The 20,607-nt window shown below is 47.7% G+C and overlaps 1 protein-coding gene across 1 annotated transcript in view; it reads left to right on the top strand.

The window, feature by feature from the left end:
• The first annotated feature begins 10,250 nt into the window (after positions 1 to 10,250).
• The window catches only part of SLC6A4 (solute carrier family 6 member 4), a 34,442-nt gene continuing 24,085 nt past the window's right edge, over positions 10,251 to 20,607 (top strand). Inside the window, exon 1 of the mRNA XM_019981525.2 lies at positions 10,251 to 10,478. The gene's annotated coding sequence lies outside the window, so the exon portion shown is untranslated. The remainder of the gene's footprint in view (positions 10,479 to 20,607) is intronic.

The raw sequence follows: 20,607 nt of genomic DNA, 5'->3' as shown, positions 1-20,607 counted from the left end.
GAGTGTGTTGGCTTATTTGACCTAAGAAGTGTGTGTGTGTTTGGCTATAAAGGAAAGTAGCCAGGTGGCTCGTGTTCTTGAAAGTAAAGAAACAGCAAGATGGTTCAGAGCGTCTCCACCTTGGCTGCTCTCTGGGATGTACCATTCTTCCCAGCCTGTGCAGATCCTCTCTGGCTTCTGCAGAGGGCTTCTAGGCACCATGTTTAAGAGAGCTGGTGCCTCTGCTGCTTAACCATCATTTCTCCAAGCAACAGGGTCACTGCAAGAGTGGGAAGTAAGGCCCAGCTGGGTCCAGCCTTAGAGTGGGCTGAAGAGTATGTATTTTACTAAGACTGGCCTCTCTTTCACTGAAAGCAAAGAAATACAGCATCCTAATCAACATTTCTGTTGGTGCCTGAGTCCCCTACCTTTCAGGCTTTGAAAGAATCTTCTCAGTTCTAGCATGGAATATTGTTTGTCATAACATTAGTTATAACATTAGTTACAGGCTCAAGTGTTATTCAGTGTTTACAATACTCTAGCAATCCTGTTCCAAGTAGGATAAATCCATTTCCAGACACATCATGGTGAAACCTCAGAACAAATCTTAACGATATCCAGGAAGAAACGACAGGTTGCCTCCAAAGAAAAGACAATGAGATTGCTGACTTCTCATCAGCAACTATGTATGTCAAAAGACCGTGAAAAGTGCCTTCAAAAGACAGTTAGAAATTAACCATGAACCTAGAATTCTATACTGAGCAAAACTGTCTTTGAAGAACAGAGGTGAAATAAAAGACTATTTCAGTTAAAAATTGTTGCCCAAGCAGAACAACAGTGATCTCTTAATATAGAAGTTCTGAAATTCAACAAAGGAATGTAGAAGAAAGTGATAAACACGTGCACCATCTAAACAGGAAGTGACTATGGGTAGTCTTACAAGTTCCAAAACAGATAAAACCAAAATACATAAAAATAGGGAACGCGGGAGATGATTAGAATAAGCATACGTACTCTAAAGTCTTTAATGTCATTTAGGAAGAAGATAAGTGCATGGATTAACTTTAGGCTTTGCTGTGTTTATTTTAAGTGCTAGAAGTTTCCAGATTAACTACTAAAATAAAACAGGATGTACTTTCCCATCAAGAATATTATATATATATTACATATATATTATAAATATATAAAATATATAAAATTTTATTAAAATATATAAATTTTATAAATATATATAAAATATTATATATATATATATATATATATAAACAAAATAGTGGAGAGAAAGAAAACACAGGCAAGTACTGTGTCCAAAATAGAAACCTAAACGTGTCAATAATTTCAACGTCCATAAAAGGCTTAAATGTTTCAGAAAAAAGCGAATTGTCAAATGGAATTTTTTTTTTAACTGATGGATTTTATCTTTATTTTCCTTTGTTGTTTATCCATTCTAAATGTAATAGTTTGCGTCAGCTAACCCAGAACCCTCAGGCCGTCCCTTTCCTTCCTCCTCTTCCCCTTGGCAACCTGAGTCTGTTCTCTTAAGTCTGTGAACCTGTTGCTGTTTTGTACATGGGTTCGTTTGTGCCGTATTCCACACATAAATGAGACCACGCGGTGTTTTTCTCTTTCTGACTTCACTTCGTATGATGATCTCTCCTGGCATCCATGTTGCTGCAAATGGCACTGTTTCATTTTTAGGGCTGAGTAGTATTTTACTGTTGTATTCTATTGGAGTTGGCGATGGACAGGGAAGCCTGGCGTGCTGCAGTCCACGGGGTTGCAGAAAGTCGGACACGACTAAGCAGCTGAACTGAACTGAGTATTCTATCGTATAGATGTACCACATCTTCTTTATCCATTCATCTGTCAGTGGACACTTAGGTTGTATCCATGTCTTGGCTAGTATGAATAGCTGTGAACATTAGGGACATGTGTATCTTTTTGAATTATTGTTTTGTCTGGTTATGTGCCCAGGAGTGGGATTGCTGGATCATATGGCAACTCTTTTTAGTGTTTTTGAGGAACCTCCATACTGTGTTCCATAGTGGCTGCACCAATTTGCATCCCCACCAACAGTGTGAGAGGGAGGGCTTTCCTTTTCTCTACACCCTCTACAGCATTTGTTACTTGCAGACTTTAGTGATGGCCATTCTGACTGGTGTGAAGTGATGGCTCATTGTAGTTTTGATTTGCATTTCTCTAATAGTGATGTTGAGAATCTTTTCATGTGCCTATCGGCTATCTTTATATCTTCTTTGGAGAAATGTCTATATAGGTCATGTGCCATTTTTCAGTTGGGTTGATTGTTTCTTGTTGAGTTGTATGAGCTGTTTGTATATTTTGGAGATTAAGTTCTTGCCACTTGCCTCATTTTGCAAATATTTTCCCCCATTCTTCAGGTTGTCTTTTTGTTTTGTTTTTTTCACTTACAGTTTCCTTTGCTATGCAAAAGCTTGTAAGTTTGATTAGGTTGATTCCATTTGTTTATTGATTGATTAAACAAATAATTGATTCCATTTGTTTATTTTTGGTTTTATTGCTATTGCCTTGGGAGACTGACTGAAAACATTGGTATGATTTATGTCAGAGAATGTGTTGCTTATGCTGTCTTCCAGTTTTATGGTGTCGTGTCTTACGTTTAAGTCTTTAAGCCATTTTTTTATTTTTGTGCATGGTGTGAGGGAATTCATTGATTTACATGCACCTGTCCAACTTTCCCAGCACCATTCGCTAAACAGACTCTTTCGCATTTATATTACAAGTGGTTCTTTAAAAAAAAGAAAAGCAAATTAACATATTGGGTAAGACTGATCCCCCCCAAAAGTACAGACACACACAAAAGAAGTCAAGAGGAGGCTACCATTATATTGCAGATGGAAAAATATAAGACACCCTTAATGTTGTCAGAAGTGACAGTGAAGGGACCAGTTTGGAAGACATACATCCCCAGACCCCGGGAAGAAGGGGGAGAAGAAGCAAACTGAAAAGCAGAGTGAGACGTTGAAAGATTTAGCAGAACTGAAAAAGTTGAATCCTGATTCAGCAGTGCAGACAGCTAGTGATAAGCAAACCAGTTTACACTGTGTAACCCTCTCCCCCCACCCCCCACCCCCAAAGCTCAGACATGCTAGCATCAGAGGGTTACTCTGGGTCACTGAAAGCTAGATGCCCTCGCTACCTTGGGTAGCTATGTGCTTGCCCCTCCCCCTCTCAGCAGGCACCAATTCAAGATTTATTCTCCATAGAGAAAACTAGTTTATGGCCTGGAGGTCAGAAACTTAGTTGAAGATGAAAGTACCTTATGTGGGCATTTGCATTTTGAATATCCTCGGTCATACTGGGCTCCTAGAACCCTAGTGTGCAGAGATTGCAAGTGTTCTCTGGGGAATTTCGATTAGGTTAAGAAGAAAGACAAAGAGCTATTCTGTGACATAAAGGATTATTTTATGAGGCTGCCATAACCCTAACAAAAAAAAGAAAAAAGTACATGCAAATCTCTTCCATAAAGAGATGCAAAATTCCTAACCAAATATTACTAACTGAATCCAAATATATAAAAGATAATCTCCATAACCAAATACTGAATAGAAGCTATTATCCAAATAAAATTAGGGTTCTGTGGAGAGAAACAAAGGATGGCGGGTATGTCTTCTCTACCAAAGATGAAATGGGCCAGAGTTTTAGCCAGACATCTGAACTGGAAGAACCTGCTAACATTTGGGTGACTGGTGAACTGGGAATTGAGAAGGTGTGAACTGTCTTCCTGTCGCTCTTTCAATGATACTCTCACCTCTGGAAGGTCCTTGCCAGCTCCAGGAACCCTCTTGAGACATGTAGAGTCATGCTGACCCTACACATCCAAGAAGCCAGGACCTGATAATGAGACGTCATTCCTCCAGGATGTGGTTGTGGATCCATCAGCGTGCTCTGGCTTGTTGTCAAAGAGCCACTGAATTCTCATTTGCTGTTGGCAGCGCCAGGGCACTTGAACTTTCATTCCCACTTCTCTGATCGTGTGGCCTGGGTGAAACTTGTTGCTGACTGGCCAAAGTCATTGATTAGGCTAGATTTTTTTTTTTTCCTTGTAAGTAATATCAGATGGGCATCCCCGTAGTTGAGACCGCTTGTTCAGAACCGTTGCTGCTTTTCATGAAGATGACCCTACTTCCTTGGGGTCTGTGACACAATTTGATTGAAAACTAGGAATCAATTGGCCAGAGTTGTTCTTGTTTCCTTTGCAAAATTCAAACCCTTTACACATGACCACAAAGAGAAAGGGAGAGGGAGGGGGAGTGTCCTATTCATAGCAGCCATAGGCATTTGCAAACAGGACTGTGTGAAGATAGAAGCCCTTCTGCCCGTTTGTCTTCCTTGGTACCGTTTGGATACCACCTGCTTTCTCTCTCTCTCTCTCGCTTACTCCTTGAGAAAAACTATCTAGTAGCTCCTCTTAAAGTGGATGGAGTGGGCTCTGGAACCATCTCTCAGTCTATCCTAAGTCAATGTTTTGTTTGATTTTTTAAAATTACCTGCTTTGCAGAAGAATGGAGTGGCTGAGACAGGGCGGGTACACGGTGGAAAGTATCAGAGTGTGCTTGACTTAAACTGCAGCCCACTTGCCTCTCACCCGAGAGGGCCCTTAGAGGTCATCTTGTCTAGACTTCTCCAAGATGGATAAGGAATCCTTGAAGTTCTGCATGGACACATTCAGTGACAGGAGCACACAGCCTCCTCCCTTGAGGCCCCTGCCCACCTCTCCAGACCCAACTTCCTCCCTTCCCTTCTTGTTCACCCTGCATCAGACAGTCACACCCCACTCCCACTTTGTCCTTCAAATGCACCAAGCGCATTCCCGCCTGCTAGCTGTTCCCTCATCCTAAAACTGTTCCCTCAGCCTGAAGGCTGGCTTCTTATGATTCAGGTCATGGCTCAAACATCAAGGCCATCACCTCACCTGAGTAGGAAGCTGCCCCCTCCTCACCGCCTCCACCACCTCTGCCCTTGCCTCTATACGATAACTGGGGTCGATTTCCTTCACTTCTGTCACTTTCTGAAATGCTTGTTTGTTTCTATGTTTATGTGTCGATCCTTCCTGTCAGTTCCCCCAGGGCAGCGGCTTTGTCTTACTCACCACTGTGTTCACAAGCCTGCCTCATGGTAAATATGGTTGACTGACGGATGGAAAATGCCCTATATCCTGACAGCTGTATTCAATTAAAAGTTTATGTATAGATCTGAAGTGGGCTTCGCAGTCACTTGCTCAGGAGGGATGAGTAGAATGAGAACAAAGCCCCTGTGGATCTTCGTACGTCAGTGCTTAACAGGAAGGTCTAGATTTCAGGGTGACTGGACTTAGGGGAGCAGAAGAGGGAGGTAGAAACCCTCAAAGGTTTTCTTCACTTTTCTCACTGCCTGCACCTTTCTGGCTTCAAATTGGCCCAGCAGAGATTCCCAGTGGCTCAATGATAAAGAATCCACCTGCCATTGCAAGAGACGCGGGTTCAATCCCTGGTCCAGGAAGATCCCACGTGCCTCGAAGCAACTAAGCCCATGCGCCACACCTACTGAGCCTGTGCTCTAGAGCCAGGGAGCCTCGACTGCTGAAGCCTATGCACCCTAGAGCCTGTGCTCTGCAAGAAAAGAAGCCATTGCAATGAGAAGCCTGTGCATCTCAACTAGAGAGTTACCCCTACTCGCCACAACTCGAGAAAAGCCTGCGCACAGCAGCCAAGACCCCACACAACCAAAATAAATAAAAACATTTTTAAAAGAAAAAGTCAACCCAGGAGAGGGAGAATCCCAGCACCTTTGGACTCAGGCAGGAGGGTTGGCTGAGCCACTTGGAGCCACGCAGGGCAGGGACCAGCCACCGACCCTCTCTGCGTCTCAGTCTCCATACCATCTTTGGTGAAAAGCTTTTTGAAATGTATTCATAGGAAAGGTCACAGCTCAAAAAGGAGAAAAACTAAAATATATTTTTAATAACAAAATACAGCCAAAGGGTTGAAAAATGCATATTACCCTTGTGGTAGGAAAAGAACAAAAAAGGAGGCAGATAATGTACGTGGGAGACAGATGCTCAATAGATGGGAGCTATTGGTAATAACCAGTTCACAGAGCTTCTCCAATGTGTCCGTCATCGAGCAAGGCCCTCTGGGGGTTAAAGTAATTCCCTGCCCTTCAGAAGTTTATCATGTAGTTCGCAAAATGAGATGTATATACATCAGCCCGTGGCAAAAGCAGATGACTTGCTATGAGTGAAGTTTTCCAGTAAATATCATCATAGTTAGGAAAGGGCTCGAAGTTGGAGAAGGAAAAGAAAAACTGACCCATTTTAATCTAACTTCTAACCACAGTGACCACAGACATCAAGGATGAGGGTGATCAGTTTTCCAAGAAGAGACTGAGGGGGGAAACCTCCCTCTATGCAGAGGCCCCAGTTATCTTGAAGTTCCTGGAAGGGAAGAAGAGCTAAAGACAGGGAGAGTATTCTGTCGTCTTGAGCAGACCAAGAAAGCTGGGAGTAGGAGGGAGGAGAGAGGCGTGACTTCAGGGGCTAGAAGCAGAGAACCTGGGTTCTAAAAATAATTCTGTCCCTCTTGCTCAGACCCTGAGCAAAGCCCTGGGTGTCACCTCCTGGCTCACAGCACCCTTATTAGTAAGTTAGAGAGAAAATATTTGCTTCCTTCCTAAGGGAATTAAAAAACCTACGGTGCTACTGAGTAATTCAGCCCCGTTTGGGAAGGAAACAGTTTGCACTGCAAGAGATGGAGCTGCCCTGAAAATCCTCCAGGCTTCTCCCCTGCTTTGCCATAGCTTGGGGCCCCTTTCTGTATTCTTTCTTTCTCCTCTCTTTATTTCTTTTTAAAAATTATTTTATTGTTCTTATTGTTATTTTGTTCATTTTTATTTTTTGGCCATGCGGTGCAGCATGTGGGATCTTAGTTCCCCAACCAGGAATTGAATCTGTGCCCCTTGCATTGGAAGCGCAGTCTTAACCACTGGACCGTCAGGAAAGTCCTTTTCTCTCTTTTTTAACTTTTACAATTTTTTTAAAATGAGGCTTTTCTGGAAAAGTTGTAGAAAAGTATTACCAACATGACAAATATTTAAGTAGTATGAAAGGTAATACCGTGAAAAAGCAGGGTTCCCTCCTACCCTTAATGTCCTTTCCCTCCAAAGCAGTTAGGATTTCCAGTTTCTTCTACATGCTTACAGCGATTGCAATACACAGAGAAAACCGCCTCACTCCTTTCACTGCTGGGCAATTCTCCAGTGTCAGATATTCCATGATTTACTCACCAGTCCCAAAAGTGCTGCCGACTTTAAGTCGGCTAAGAGTAGAAGGCATCTCCCTAGCCGTCCATTGCCAACACTTGTGTGTGGGGCGTGCTGTGTGCTGACACAGGGATGGGTATTAAGATCTGCAGAGAGGCAGAGCCCCTTCCCTTGGGAACTCAGAGCCCAGTGGAGGAGGTGGACATTTAGGAAAGGTCTGAGGGCTCTCACGGGTCTGTGCGGCTGGGGTGGGGGTGGGGTGTCCTGGTACTTGCTCTTCTGGCTTCAACTTCTCTGCCAAGATGGAAGGTAAACACAGCTGCCTTCCAGACCGTGGCACCGGCGAAAGTGTTTATAGTCAGGGGAGGGGATCCCACAGGAAGGAAGTAAAACCAGAAACCTTGACCCAAAGATATCATAGAACATACGGTAGTCACGACACCTGTCAAATCTGGGGAAACAGGGTCTTGTCCAGCAGAGGTAGTAGGCTCATAAGGAATGGGAGACCTGGAGCCAGGAAAAAGTGACCAAGGACACACATCACCTACTTGTAAACGTTGTCTGCCTTCCTCGGGGTATTCCTCTCCCACACCGCCTGCACATCCCACCCCTGGCACTCCTGAAGGGCTTTCCCTCCCCTCCCCTTGGCCTTGCTTCACCTGATCAGAGACAGCCTCCCCAGGGGGCTTCTAGGTAGAACCCTATGGGGACGAGCCCAGGGCTCACAGTGACAGCAAATCCTGCTCTGGAGGTGCTGTCCCCATGCATGGTTGGCCATTGACCCTGTCACCTAAACTACACCATGTCCCAGGAAAAATAAGCGGGGGTGCTGGGAGGGAGTCTGGATGCTGGAGAGAGCCAGGGCAGGTATGGCACAAGTGGGGAGCAAGACAGGGAAGGCTGTGCGTTAGGAAAGCGCGAGTCTGGATTTGTTGAGGCGAAAGTGGGGCAGCGGAGGCCACCTGGTCTCTGTGGGACGACACCCACGGGGAAGAGAAGAGAAAGCACCTGTGTAGAGAGTAGATGGCCCATCTGCAACAACTTTTCATGGACTCTTCCAGGGAGGCCGTGAGGAACAAGGGAGAGGTCGCGTCTGTGTAATCGCAGCGGCTCCTTGGCCAGAGACTAAGAGGAGAGAGGACTGGCCCAGGCGGTCCAGCGGGGGAGAGAGGGTGGGTGGGCAGTGCCCCTCAGGCGGAGAGGGCAGTGGTGTTACTGCACACGTCAGCCCCTTCCCGCCCGGCACGCGGGGATGCCCACCACCCTCATGATCCCTATTTTACACATGAGGGAGCCAAAGGCTATACCAGCCCAGAAGAAGGAACTTCCTCGTATGGGAATAAACCCATGCAGACAGTACAGGGTCAGAGCTGGGGTTTCACCCAAGTCCTGTGGTCTAGGTCAGCACCACACCCAAGAAAACAGTTCTGAGAGGGGCTGGGAGGGAGGGAGACTGCGCAAGAATGGGTATTAGGGTCTCGGAAGAAGGTCATGAGTGGTCAACAGGCTCGGGAGACTCTGGCATGGTGTTGAAAGGCCACACTAAGCCAACGTGGAGGACAGACTGGGTGGAGACGAGAGTCTCAGCCAAGGGCTGGGGTCCCAGTCCCCTCCCAGGCCCTTCTCAGAACCACACCTTACACTTGTTACACTCGTTCACACAGTGGTCACACACAGTGTCCATCTGAAGGGAGGGGCTGCCTGACGTGGGCCTCTCATCCCAGGATATGACCCAGGGATGAACTGCCCAAATTTCCCTGGGAGTCGCCATCCCCGCTATGCTTGCAATCCCCACCCTGACGTCTAGGTGGCGCCAGAATCTCACACTGATTCCTCCCAGGTTGGGCGCCAACCACGCCCAGTGAAGGTTGTTTCAACTCGGTCCCTGCAGACTCCAGGTCCACTCAGCCGGATTCTCCCTCAGTTTTCTGGGTTCTGTTCAGTCCAAGCAGCGAGTGGGGGGAGCGGGGAGAAAGGGGTTGCACACGTGTAACTGCTGTTTCTTTTCTGCCTTCTACTTGGCTGGGACCTTGGCCTCTAGGAAGAAGTAGGCGCGTCAGCTCTTGCCCTCCCATCTCAGCCTCAGGGACATCCGGAGCAAGTACTGCATCTGTTCTTTTCAAATGTAAAAAATAATTGTACTGAAAAGATAATTTAACATTAAGTTTATTTTTAAAGTTTTTAAAATTATCAAAGTAATATATTGACATGATTCAACACAATAGGCTCCTGTTGGTTTTCTTCAGATAATTAAAATATTGTTACCAATTCACCCCCTCGCCCAACACCACAGGCACACACGTTTACCAGATCGCCACCCACACCCTCTGTTCTCATACTGCTTTCCACTGTAGCTGGTTAACAAGGTGGGAAAGTGCTTCATTCATTCATTTCTTCTGCTAGTATTTACCTTGAGCCACTAGGCTGGGCTGTATTGGAGGAACCGGGGATAGCGAGGAATTAATTCCTTCTGGTCCTTCTGGACCAGAGTTCAGCTGAGCTCTTCCTGGCTGGGTTCACGTCCCAGCGGTGAAGCCGGAGGGAGAGCCAAGGGCTAAGTCCCAGGAAGAAAAATAGGGCCGGATTCGGGATGGGGGTGAGGGGAGGTGTCCGTGGTCCAGAGTGATGGTTCTGAGTAAGTGATATCAAGCTGAAACCTACACATAAAACTTCAGGAGCTATTGGCTGGGGAGGAACTACACCTGTGGGTTGTGGAGCAGCTCCTTCCCCGCGAGCTTAAAGAGCACGAGGGGTTAGGACTTCTGGCTCCGCTCAGCCTGCTGCTTGCCCCTCCCCGCCCCAGGCTCCCTCTCTACTCAGAGCGCTGGTCCTCTAGGGGGGCGAGTGTGTGAATGTGTGTGTGCGTGTGTAGTGGGAGTGGGGGATCCTTCACTTTCCCCCTCTCCGGTTCCCCGTCCACGCCTCCCCGCCCGCCACTCTCTGGAGCGCCCGCCCACCCAGCCCCCCAGCCCTCCCCATCCCCAGGAGGAAGGCAGAGCGGCGGCAGCGGGGAAACGTAAAGTTTCTGCTGCTCAAAGTGACGCAAAAATTCTTAAAGAGCTCTTTGGCGGCGGATATCTAGAGATCAGACCATGTGAGGGGCCGAGAGTACAAATAACGGCCGCGCCAGCGCCGGAACAGACAGCGGCGCCCGGGTGCCTCGACGGCGCGAGGGTCGCCGGCTCCGAAGCCCCGGACCAGCCTCCGCGGACTCCCGGCAGGTGGGTCCGCTTTCCTCCCGGCTTTTCAAGCCCACTTCTCTCCAGAACTTCATCCCGCGAGGCCCCCCCCACTCCCGGGGGCGGGCGTGGGGGGTTTGGGCAGGGCTGGTGCGCACGGAGTCGGACCAGGGGACTCGGGTGTTCGATAACCTCAGAGCGCTCCTTCCTGCCCGGAGGCCTGGGGGGCGGCCCCAGTTGCCCAGGAAGGTCCTGAGCTTGGAGGCAAAAGTTGCTTTACTTTCAACCCAGGGCTTCTGTTTGCTCTTCGCTGACCGCCATCGCGTGCAGCGATGTGTGTGTGCAGGCATCTCCGCGGGTAGAGCCCTGCTGGACACAATGCCCAAATATCTAGAGAAATCTCCGAATGACACTTAAGTGGGACGAGTCTCCGTACGCTTGGGTGGTTTTCACTCGCAGAGCCGATGCACGCTCAGTCATTCAGAATTCATGTGAAACCCACAACTCCAGAGAGCTGTTCTACATGGTTGAAGTGTGTGCCCATCAGTTGCTTGAAAAATGTGTACGTTCAAATTTGTTTTCTCAAAGGCTCTCTGGAGCTAAAGAACACTAAGAAGCACATTTCTTTTTGCCCTGGGTCTTCTGTGTAATGATTTTTTTTTTTTTTCAGTTGGGGTTCTAAAGATTTCAGAGGGATGGGATTTCTAAGAGTCAGACCTTAAAAAGGCTTCTGTGTTAGTATTTTTATAATCAATTTTGTTCAGAAAAATGAACCAGGTTAATGGATTATTTATGAGCCTGCTAGCTCTCATCATAGTAAGAGGAGATCAAATATTTAATGTGTGTTGCCTTAACACACATTAGACATGGGGAAAATGTCTAATAAAGCGACGTTGGGATTTGTTGCTTATTGAAGTGGAGGGGGCACCGTGGGCACGTGGATGTTTGGGTTTGGGGAGTGGAGAGAAACACACAGCTTTTACTCTGTTACTCGCTTTCCCGTGAAGCCACCGGTGCTCAAAGGTTGAAGTTTTCCTGCCTGCTGACTGAGGTGGGGGTGGCTGCTTCTAGCATGGATGAGAAGGCAGGTTCTTAAGAGGTTTGTGCAAGCTGTTTGGGGCCCAGGATTTCATTTTTTCCCCCTGAACCTGAATAGGAGCAGATTGAAACTGCTTCACAATTAATCAAAAATCCCCTCAAGTGATCCATCTAGGACATTTCGGATGTGACCCCAGCACAGATATTCAAACCCATTGCTTTCAGTCTCTTTGCTTAAAAATATTTATACTAGGGGTGAATGGCGGGGTTGGGGTTTTAAGTTTCAAACTTAAAACATTGAAGTTTTAATGCAATCAACAAAACTTCAGAATGCTTCTCTGCTTTAAGCAAACTTGATTTTTTCAAATTTTATGAGCATTTTGATGATGCTTGGAGAGGCATGTCAAAGGGTCACAAATGGTTGGGGTGACTGTGGAAGGAGGTGCTTGGCTGTGAGTGTTCTCTCTTACAGCGGGCTTGCAGAAACATTCTAGATATGCCCCTCCAAAGAGAATCGCAAGTGATGCCGGACATTCAGCCAGTGAGTGACCATTCTCCTTCATACACTGCAAATGCTATCATTTGGGAGAACAAAGGCAGGGCTGCCTGAAGAAGTTTAATTTGGCCTAATGAATCAACAGGATATGTTCGTGAGTTGACTTTTTAAATAAAGATGACTGGGCGGCCAAAGGGCAAACTATACAGTCCTGTTCTGTCCGTTTAAGAAGGTACCTGAGACCTTAATTATTCCCTGTCACAGGTCAACTCCTCTGGGTCTCGAGGTTTTAGCTCTAAGCGAGGGGCGGGGGGCCCTGCATAACCGATGTCCATGTCTCCTCCAGTCCCCTCCGCTCACTCTGTGACTGTGACCCTCACTTCTCTGCTTTAAGCAAATTTGAGTTTAAATGATGGTGCAAAATGCCTGAGGGCCGGGACAGTCTGCCCGGATGTTTCCGTCAGATTAGGGTCCTCTGGGGACCCACGGCTTTCACTCTAAGGCCAAGGCTTTGCACACAGACATGCACAAGTCCTGCAGTTGAGCCTTGTCCAGCCAACAGGGGCCTGAGTTCCCTGACTCCTCGAATCCCCTTTACAACTCCTCCACCTAGTGTGTGGGGCGGGAGAAACAACACGCGCCCACCTCCCCCCACACACACCCCCAAGCTTGGTGGTGTAACACAGGACAGGCTTGGGAGCCGGATCCAAGGTCTCATAAAGCGCCCTGTTCCTCTTTTCTTGGGTAAGTGATGCGGGGTCCTCTGTTGCTGTGGGGAATCCCACTTCTGGGCTTAAGCAGGCAAAGTAGAACCCTAAGGAGAGAAAACTGCCATCTTTCTAGGAAGGAAAGGTGGAAAATAGATGAAACTAGCATTTTAAAGAACTCTGGCATAAATGACTTCCCCTGGTCAGAGGGTGACCTGCTTTTCTGGGGTGGGCACAAGACCCACAGTCGGCCAGCACAGGTCCCCGCCTCCCCGCTCCACCATTTCCTGGCAGAGCTCATCAAACTGGCCTGGGCCCACATGCAGAAATGATCCGAGTCAAGTCTCGGTGGAGGAGGCGTTCCCTCCTGCCTGCTCTTTGTCAGCTGTCAGCGCTTGGGAAGATGAAGGCTTATTTACTGAACACCAGCAGCATCTCTGTAAGCCAGGTGCTTCCCACCCTGTGTCTAATGGGGTAACAAACCCAGTGGAGATAAGACCTGTGCGAAGTGGTCTGGCTGCTTTATTTTCTTCTCTTTGGCTCTGCTGGAACCTGGTAGCAGCTCCCTCGTTGCCACCCAACCCTGGACAAGGGGCACTCAGCTGTGGGTATTTAAGCCATTGTGCTCAGTTGTGTGTGACTCTTTGCCATCCCACACACTGTAGCCCGTTAGGCTCCTCTGTCCATGGGGTTTCCCGAGAAAATACTAGAGTGGGTTGCCATTTCCTACGGCAGGGGATCTTCCCGACTCAGAGGTCAAACCCAGGTCTCCTGCATTGCAGGCAGATTCTTTACCGATGAAGCCACCTGGGAAGCTTATCTTTCTCTCGAAACTGAAAGTGTTACTTGCCAGTTGTGCCACACTCTTCGCTACCCTGTGGACTGTAGCCCGCCAGGCTTTTCTGTTCATGGAATACCTCCAGGCAAGTATACTAGAGTGGCTAACCATTCCCTTCTCCAGGGGAGCTTCCCAAGTCAGGGACCGAACCCACATTGTAGGTATCCCACATTGTAGGTGGATTTTTTTTTTTTTTTACCATCTGAGCCACCAGGGAAGCCCCAGCGGTGCCTGGGATAGCTGACTGTAGTATTTAAGCCATAGAATTTTCTAAAAGCCAGGACAGGATAGCTCTCCATTAACCCCCCAAACAGAGTGAGAGAGAAACCCCAGAGACATGGAGACAGGAAGGTGGTGTCCCAGGGCCAGCTTGATGGCCAGGGTCCCCAGGCACTGACATGTGGCAAGTGGCATGGGGAAGGTCTCCAGGGATCCTGAGGTCCAGGTCTTTGTGTCATTATTTGAGGTCGGAAGGGAAGAGGTGGGGGGTGTGACAAGGCCAGTGGCAGATGTGGGAGAGCTGCTTGTGTGCTTTGGGTGAACCCTGAGCTGGAGGCTGGTAGGTGGGCTCGGGGAGAGAGAGCCGGTCACTGGGCCTTTGCCTCCTTGTGTTGTGTGGTCTTTCTGGGCGTATTCAAGGAAAAAGAAAATTGTACTTTGCTAGGGAAGGAGAAGGCAATGGCACCCCACTCCAGTACTCTTGCCTGGAAAATCCCATGGATGGAGGAGCCTGGTAGGCTGCAGTCCATGGGGTTGCGAAGAGTCGGACACGATTGAGCGACTTCACTTTCACTTTTCACTTTCATGCATTGGAGGAGGAAATGGCAACCCACTCCAGTGTTCTTGCCTGGAGAATCCCAGGGACGGGGGAGCCTGGTGGGCTGCCGTCTAAGGGATTGCACAGAGTCGGACACCACTGAAGCGACTTAGCAGCAGGGAAGCTGCTGCAAGAAAATAAACATTCCTACCCCCACCCCCAAGGGATTCCCTAAAATCAGGGAAGGGCAGAGTTGGAAGGGGACTTGTTGACAATCTGCTCCAAGTCCTCCATGGCTTGTTCAAATTCGCCACAGCCCTGAGGACCTGGCCAGGCCTTAAACTTGAGTCTCCTGAACTTTTCCCTCCACTGGGTGTGTTGTGTTAACAGCTAATTGAGTTAGCTGGCTCTTTTCCTTGTTTCAGAGGAGAGGAGCTGGGGCAGGAAGGAAAGAGAGAGGCGGGGGGGAGAGAGGGGCGAGAGGAGATTCGCTATTCCAGGCTGCGGCGAGCTTTGACTGAATGGAGGTTTCTCAGCCCGTCCCAGGGGCAGAATTCTTTTTCTCCCCTCAGTGTCTTATACTGAAAATTTTCAACTGAAAAGTTGGAGAAATGGTCCCCTGAAGCTTCACCCAGATTCACCACATTTTGCCACTTTTGTGCATGTACTTTCTAATTAGACACATGTCCAATTTTTACATATTTAACACATAATTTGATACTGTGTAAAATATAATTAATGAAATGATTATACTACATATATAATTTCGTTGTTGAACCTGTGAAAATTTGCAGACATCCAAATACTTCACCCCGAATGCCTTTTTTTAAAGATATTCAGCACTTAATTATAAAATAAGCCTTGTGTAAGATCATTTTGCCCAACTGCAGACTAATGTAAGTATTCTGAGTGCATTTTAGGTCGGCTAGGCTAAGCTATAATGGTTGGTCGCTTAGGTATATTAAATGCATTTTTTTTTCCACCCCTGAATTCTTCAGCTTGTGTTTCCTAAGCCCAAGGACATTCTCCTACATAACCAGAGCCCTGTTGTTATCACATCTAAAAAAGTTAACATTGATAAAATATTCTTATAGAATGTACAGTCCATATTCAAATTTCCTCCACCATCTCAGTGATGTCCGTTTTAGCTCAAAGCATTACTTTTTGCGACCATCAACTCCTAGGGATGAGGAACAACCTCTTGCCCTGATTTCACTGCATCTGAGAATCAGATCAATTCTGAGTCATCATGAACTGATTCTTCGTGAGTGTCCCCGAACCATGTGTGTGACATGTTGTAAAACATTTCAGAACTTGTAGGAGCACAGGCACCTTCAAGCAACATTACCCAAATCACGGACAACTTGTGGCTTGAGGGCACCCCCATGCCCCCCTCCACCCTGCTGCCAGACCCCATCTGTCCCTTCACTCAGCTCCCCCCCGCCCCCACCCAGAGAAATGGCCCCAGTTCCCCCTTCCCGTCATCGTCACTCACATTGTATTTAATTCCACTTCCAATCCCTTTCTCCTCCCCTCCTCTCTCCCACCAGCTGCCACAGGTAAATCCGCCCTTGTTTCATAACACCCTGTCCCTGGGGCTGGTTTTCTTTCTCTCTCCCCCTTGACTTCCTTTGTGGGTCTAATCCTGTCTGTCTCACACAAAAATAGTTTAGTAATACACCTGTCTTAAGGAAAAGGAAACTCCTGTGTTTGGAAATGCTCCCAGGTGTTTTTGAAAGCTTGATTTCTACTTATGGCATAAATCGCCTTGTAACAATAAAAGAGGATTTAGAAGGTGTAAGCGATACTCCTCATTCTGCCTAATCGAACACGTCACCTGTTCGAGTTTCCCAAGTCTCTTTCCTGGCCTTGTCCACACCAACACAGATGGCAGCCCCGGAATGAAAGCTTTCTGCAAAAAGTTGCAAGTTGTGTAGTTAAATGTAATAAAGGATCTGTGACCTCAACCTGTAAAGGCACTTCCACAGATTCTACAGACGAGTCTCTCTACCTCCTCATTCTCCTCTCCTTAAATTTAGTTTTCCTCAGGAACCAGAAAGAATGGTAAACAACTTCTAATGAGTTTGTCACCTCCCATCTCCTTACATTTTAGATGTTTTAGTATCTTTTGGTTAAACAAGGGTTTTGTAAACTAGCTTAGGAGGTTAACCACCATTTGCAACATTTCCTTCTGTGGGTTGAAAATGCACCGCAAGTTCCAAACCAGCAACTCACAAAGGAGTGTCTGGAACACAAACCTTTGATGGGCATGCCTGCTGGTACTTGTTCAAGGCCTAACAGCACAACCTGGGCTCCTCTTTATCCTGGACATGCCGCCAGTCTTTTCCATTCCAGAGCTGATTACCGTTGTTGTGGTGTGATGGTCCTTTCTCCACCCCGGAGATGCTCAGCAGATCTTCCTGATGGGTGAGGAGGGAGGAGGGGCAGACCCCCTGAGGATAGGACCCGGGAAGAAAGAGTAGAGGCTCACCTGAGCCTCACACCTGCCAGCATGGCCCGAGCCCAAGAAACCCAAAATCAACCCAGAGACCCTCTGGGCTGGGAGCGTGCACACACCTGGTCAGCAGGAATTTGAGGCCAAAATGTATAAGTCATGGCCTGGAGATGCAAAGAAACTGGACACAAAAGGATAATAAATGATGCTTGATAATCAGTGAGGAATGACAGATGAGATCATCTTGGGCTGGGATGGTGAGAGAAGGCTACATGGAGGAGGTGGATAGAAACTTAAGCCAGGCCTGGAGAACTTAGGATGATTAGAGGCAGCGAAGGGGTGGGGTTGGGGATGCACTGGGCATGCTCAGTGGCCCACCTGCCCCTAATAACCTGGGTACTTGCTAACAATGCAGCACCCACATGGATCTCTTTATTAGAATCTCTGAGCAAGTAGCCCAGGAATCTCCCGTTTACAAGTTTCCTAGTGATTCCAAGCCACCGATTGAGAAGAACAAGCAAGAACAGGTGAGGGCCCATGGAAGGGGATGGAGTCCATAGCTTCTGGCTCAGGGGGCCCACCTGTGCTGCGGGCAACGAATCACTAAACCTTGTGGGCTCCAGCTTCCTTCCCTGGGGTGAGAAGTAGAACAGCAGAATGGGTTGTGTACGTGTGATGGCAGAGTGGTCATCAACTCACTGTCATGCATTGGTGCTTTCCATGCACTAGACACTGAGCTAAGCATTTGTCATACTTTTATTGAAGTCCCACAACAGCCTTCAGGGAGCAGGAACTTTAATGGTCTGTTTTCACACATGAGCAAAGGGAAGGTCAGAGAGGTTAAGTAACCTGCCCAACGTCACACAGCCAGTCAATGATAGGTCTGGGATTCCGGTGCAGATCTATGCGACAGGAGAGCCCTGAGTTGTGGACACACAGACTGTTAAATGACACCCCAGGAAGGTGGTTAGTCTAGCTTTCCTGTTCATGTTTACTACAGGAAGGCTATTTCTCCCTATCCATGCCAGATCCATTTCTTTTTTATTAAACAATTAATTATACTTTTGCCCAGCCTCTGGAGTGATCTTAACCCCAGCACAAATGGCTAATCCTCTCAGTTTTACCCTCTGTGTGGAGGGAAGCTTGAAGCTATCCTTCCCCAAGGAAAGTTCTGGATGGAGACCCTTTTTCCTTTCTCATGGTATCTGGCCGAGATGGCCCTGAGGATTGTAGCCTGTTTAGTTCCTCTCCAAAAAATTAAACTGTCTCTTACAAGGCACTCTTTGGGTAAGGAGATGACTGTGATAGTCATTTCTATCCCTAACATCCAAAAAACAAGATTTTCTCCACTCGGTCCGTTCAGATCATGAAGTCTTTCTATGTTGTTTGAAAGGCGAGCAGGAGTCCCGGTGGCTTACGCCCTAAGACACCACACCCCTCAGAGAACTCAGCAGTCTCTTCAACAGATACAACAACAAACCTTCATTTTGCACTGTGGAGACATGGACTGGAAGCAGCAAAAATCCAGGGTCCCGTGACAGAAGCAGTGTGTGCAATAGCAGCAAAAGGAGGACCATTAAAACCCAAGGACAATTCGAAGCTAAAGACGCAAGGTATCTGAACACGCTGCATCCGGTCAGCAGAGACCTCGGTTTACAGCAGGTCGGCGGCAGCACTTGCGAGCAGCAGCGGCCTCTCCCTTGATCCGCATGCTGATCAGATTCTGGCCTGCTACCATGGACTCCTTGAAGGCAGGACCAGGCCTGCCTTGTCTGCAAGAGCCTTAGGTATAGTAGGCGGGCAGTATGTGTCTACTGAATTAGGCCCAATCCGTGGCAGCGGGCCAGGCTCAGTGTTGACTGAACATATACAGGCATATATGTTTGCTGTGTTTAGTAAACATATATGTTTAGTGTTTGTTATAGGCACAGTATAACCCTATACCGTGTTACAGGGCTCTGCAACTTTTATCATCCTTGGTGTTGTGGGAACTTTAGACTCCCTCTGAATAGAGAGTACAAATTGCCACTTGGCTCTATAACCTATAATTAATCTTATCTCAGCAGTAAACCCATAATTCTGGTTTTGGTGGGGGGTAGGGAGGTGTTTTCATGTATTTGTTTTTTTTTTTTGGAAAATGAAAGTGAGTGTCCCAAGAGATGAACTCACTTTGATCTGGACATGTGACGTCAAAGTACAAAATTTCTGTAGTGTTTCTGCTTAGAATGTGCTGAGGGGGGTCAAACAGACAAGTAGAGTCATGGGCATCTCCAGAGGGCTGGGTGGTTTCATGACTCATCCATAATTATCTGCTTGTTCAGTTACTGGTTCCCCGGGCTACAGAGACCGAGCTTGTGGAAAAAGGAATGGAGATGTGATCGGGAGAAGTTGAAATGGAAACAGTTCTTTGTACTAGGGGCGGGGAGGTGGGGTGAGTACGCCCACCCCCTGGGCTGGGAGGAAGCACGGCTGTAAACAGACAGTCTTGGCATCCTGTCACCAGCACCCCTGTGTGGCCCCTCGTGTGCAGAGTCGCGGGGCGGCGGTACGTCCTGGGCGTCAGGCCGTGGTCCCACCGTGGAGCTGGGTGACCCACCCTCAGCCCATCACCTGCTCAGCCTGGGAAAACGGCACGTATCCCAGATGCACACGCAGGCTTCTGGGGCTGTTTCTGGCCACAGGGAATCTCATGTCTCCAGGAGAAGGTCACAGCTGTAACAGTGACCTCCTTTGCAGTCTCTCTACCCAGCAGGATAAAAATACCTTTAAAAAAAAGAAAAGAAAAGAAAGCTTTCAAGAGAGCGTTCTTAGAAACCAACCTTCTTAACATCTCTTCCTTCTATATTCCTGGGCTGGCTCACTCTCAACTACTGCTATCTGCTGGTCTCAGGGGGAGAAGCTGGTCAGTGCTCTGCAGAACCAGGGAAGTGGGAAAGGAGTCTGGTTCCACAGGCAGCATCCTGTATGTAGAAAGGGGCCCAGGTCCCGCCACCTGTCTGCTCCTGGCTGACAGATTAGTCCCTGGGAGGGGGTTCCTTCTGAAAGGTAGAGGAGTGAGTTGAAGAAAAGGAGACGAGCATCTCCTTCCTGTTTGGTGGCTTCGTGTGGCTGAGCTTATCTTCTTGCACCTCAGGGTCTTTGATTGGGGTGGGAGAACCCCGGAAAGCAGAGCTGGATAGAGAGAGACCACCCTCAGGGGAGAGGCAACCTCAAGTCATGACTGGGCTAAAGCACCCTCTGAATAGGTTTTCTTATGTGGGCCATTTCAGCTGTTGATAAAACTTTTTTTTTTTTTTAATGCTGAGGGATATTTCAGGAAAATAAGACATTGTAATGCACAGCAACAATAGTCTGGTGTATTTCTCTTTTAGGAGTTGCTCATAACAGTTGCCAAGAAATTGGGATCCTTAGGGGCTGAACCCTAGAGGACCCTGAAGAACATACATTGCCACTCTCTCCCCACAGAGTTCACCAGCCCACGCACATTCTCCAGCTTCTTGCAGAGTGCCCCAAGGGAGGAAGCAAATAAAGTCTAGAACAACACAGGACTCCTGCAGCAGGGGGGTGACAGAACCACTGGCTGGCTAAACGGTTATTCCCCCGCTAACGTGTCCTTCCCAGACAGGTGGTTTTCCTCCTAGAGAGCGTGGTAGACGTGCTGGAGGAAGGTTGGGTGATGATCTTTGAGCTTCAATTTTAAATGAGAGGAAAGTTGCAGCATTAAAGGTTGGGAAACATCCCTACAGAAAATTTGGGGCAAAATTTTGAAGATGGAGAAAGGAAGACCTGGGTCACTGGCAAGATCTGTCAGCTGGCTGCCATCTGACCATCCGCACCTGGTAAAGCTCTTTATCTCTGCCATCTGGTCTGTAGGTTCTTC

The sequence above is a fragment of the Bos indicus genome, chromosome 19 (genome assembly GCF_029378745.1).
Source record: "Bos indicus isolate NIAB-ARS_2022 breed Sahiwal x Tharparkar chromosome 19, NIAB-ARS_B.indTharparkar_mat_pri_1.0, whole genome shotgun sequence".
NCBI lineage: Eukaryota > Metazoa > Chordata > Mammalia > Artiodactyla > Bovidae > Bos > Bos indicus.
The sequence above is the reverse complement of the archived record's forward strand: the minus strand, read 5'-3'. Positions and strand labels throughout refer to the sequence as shown.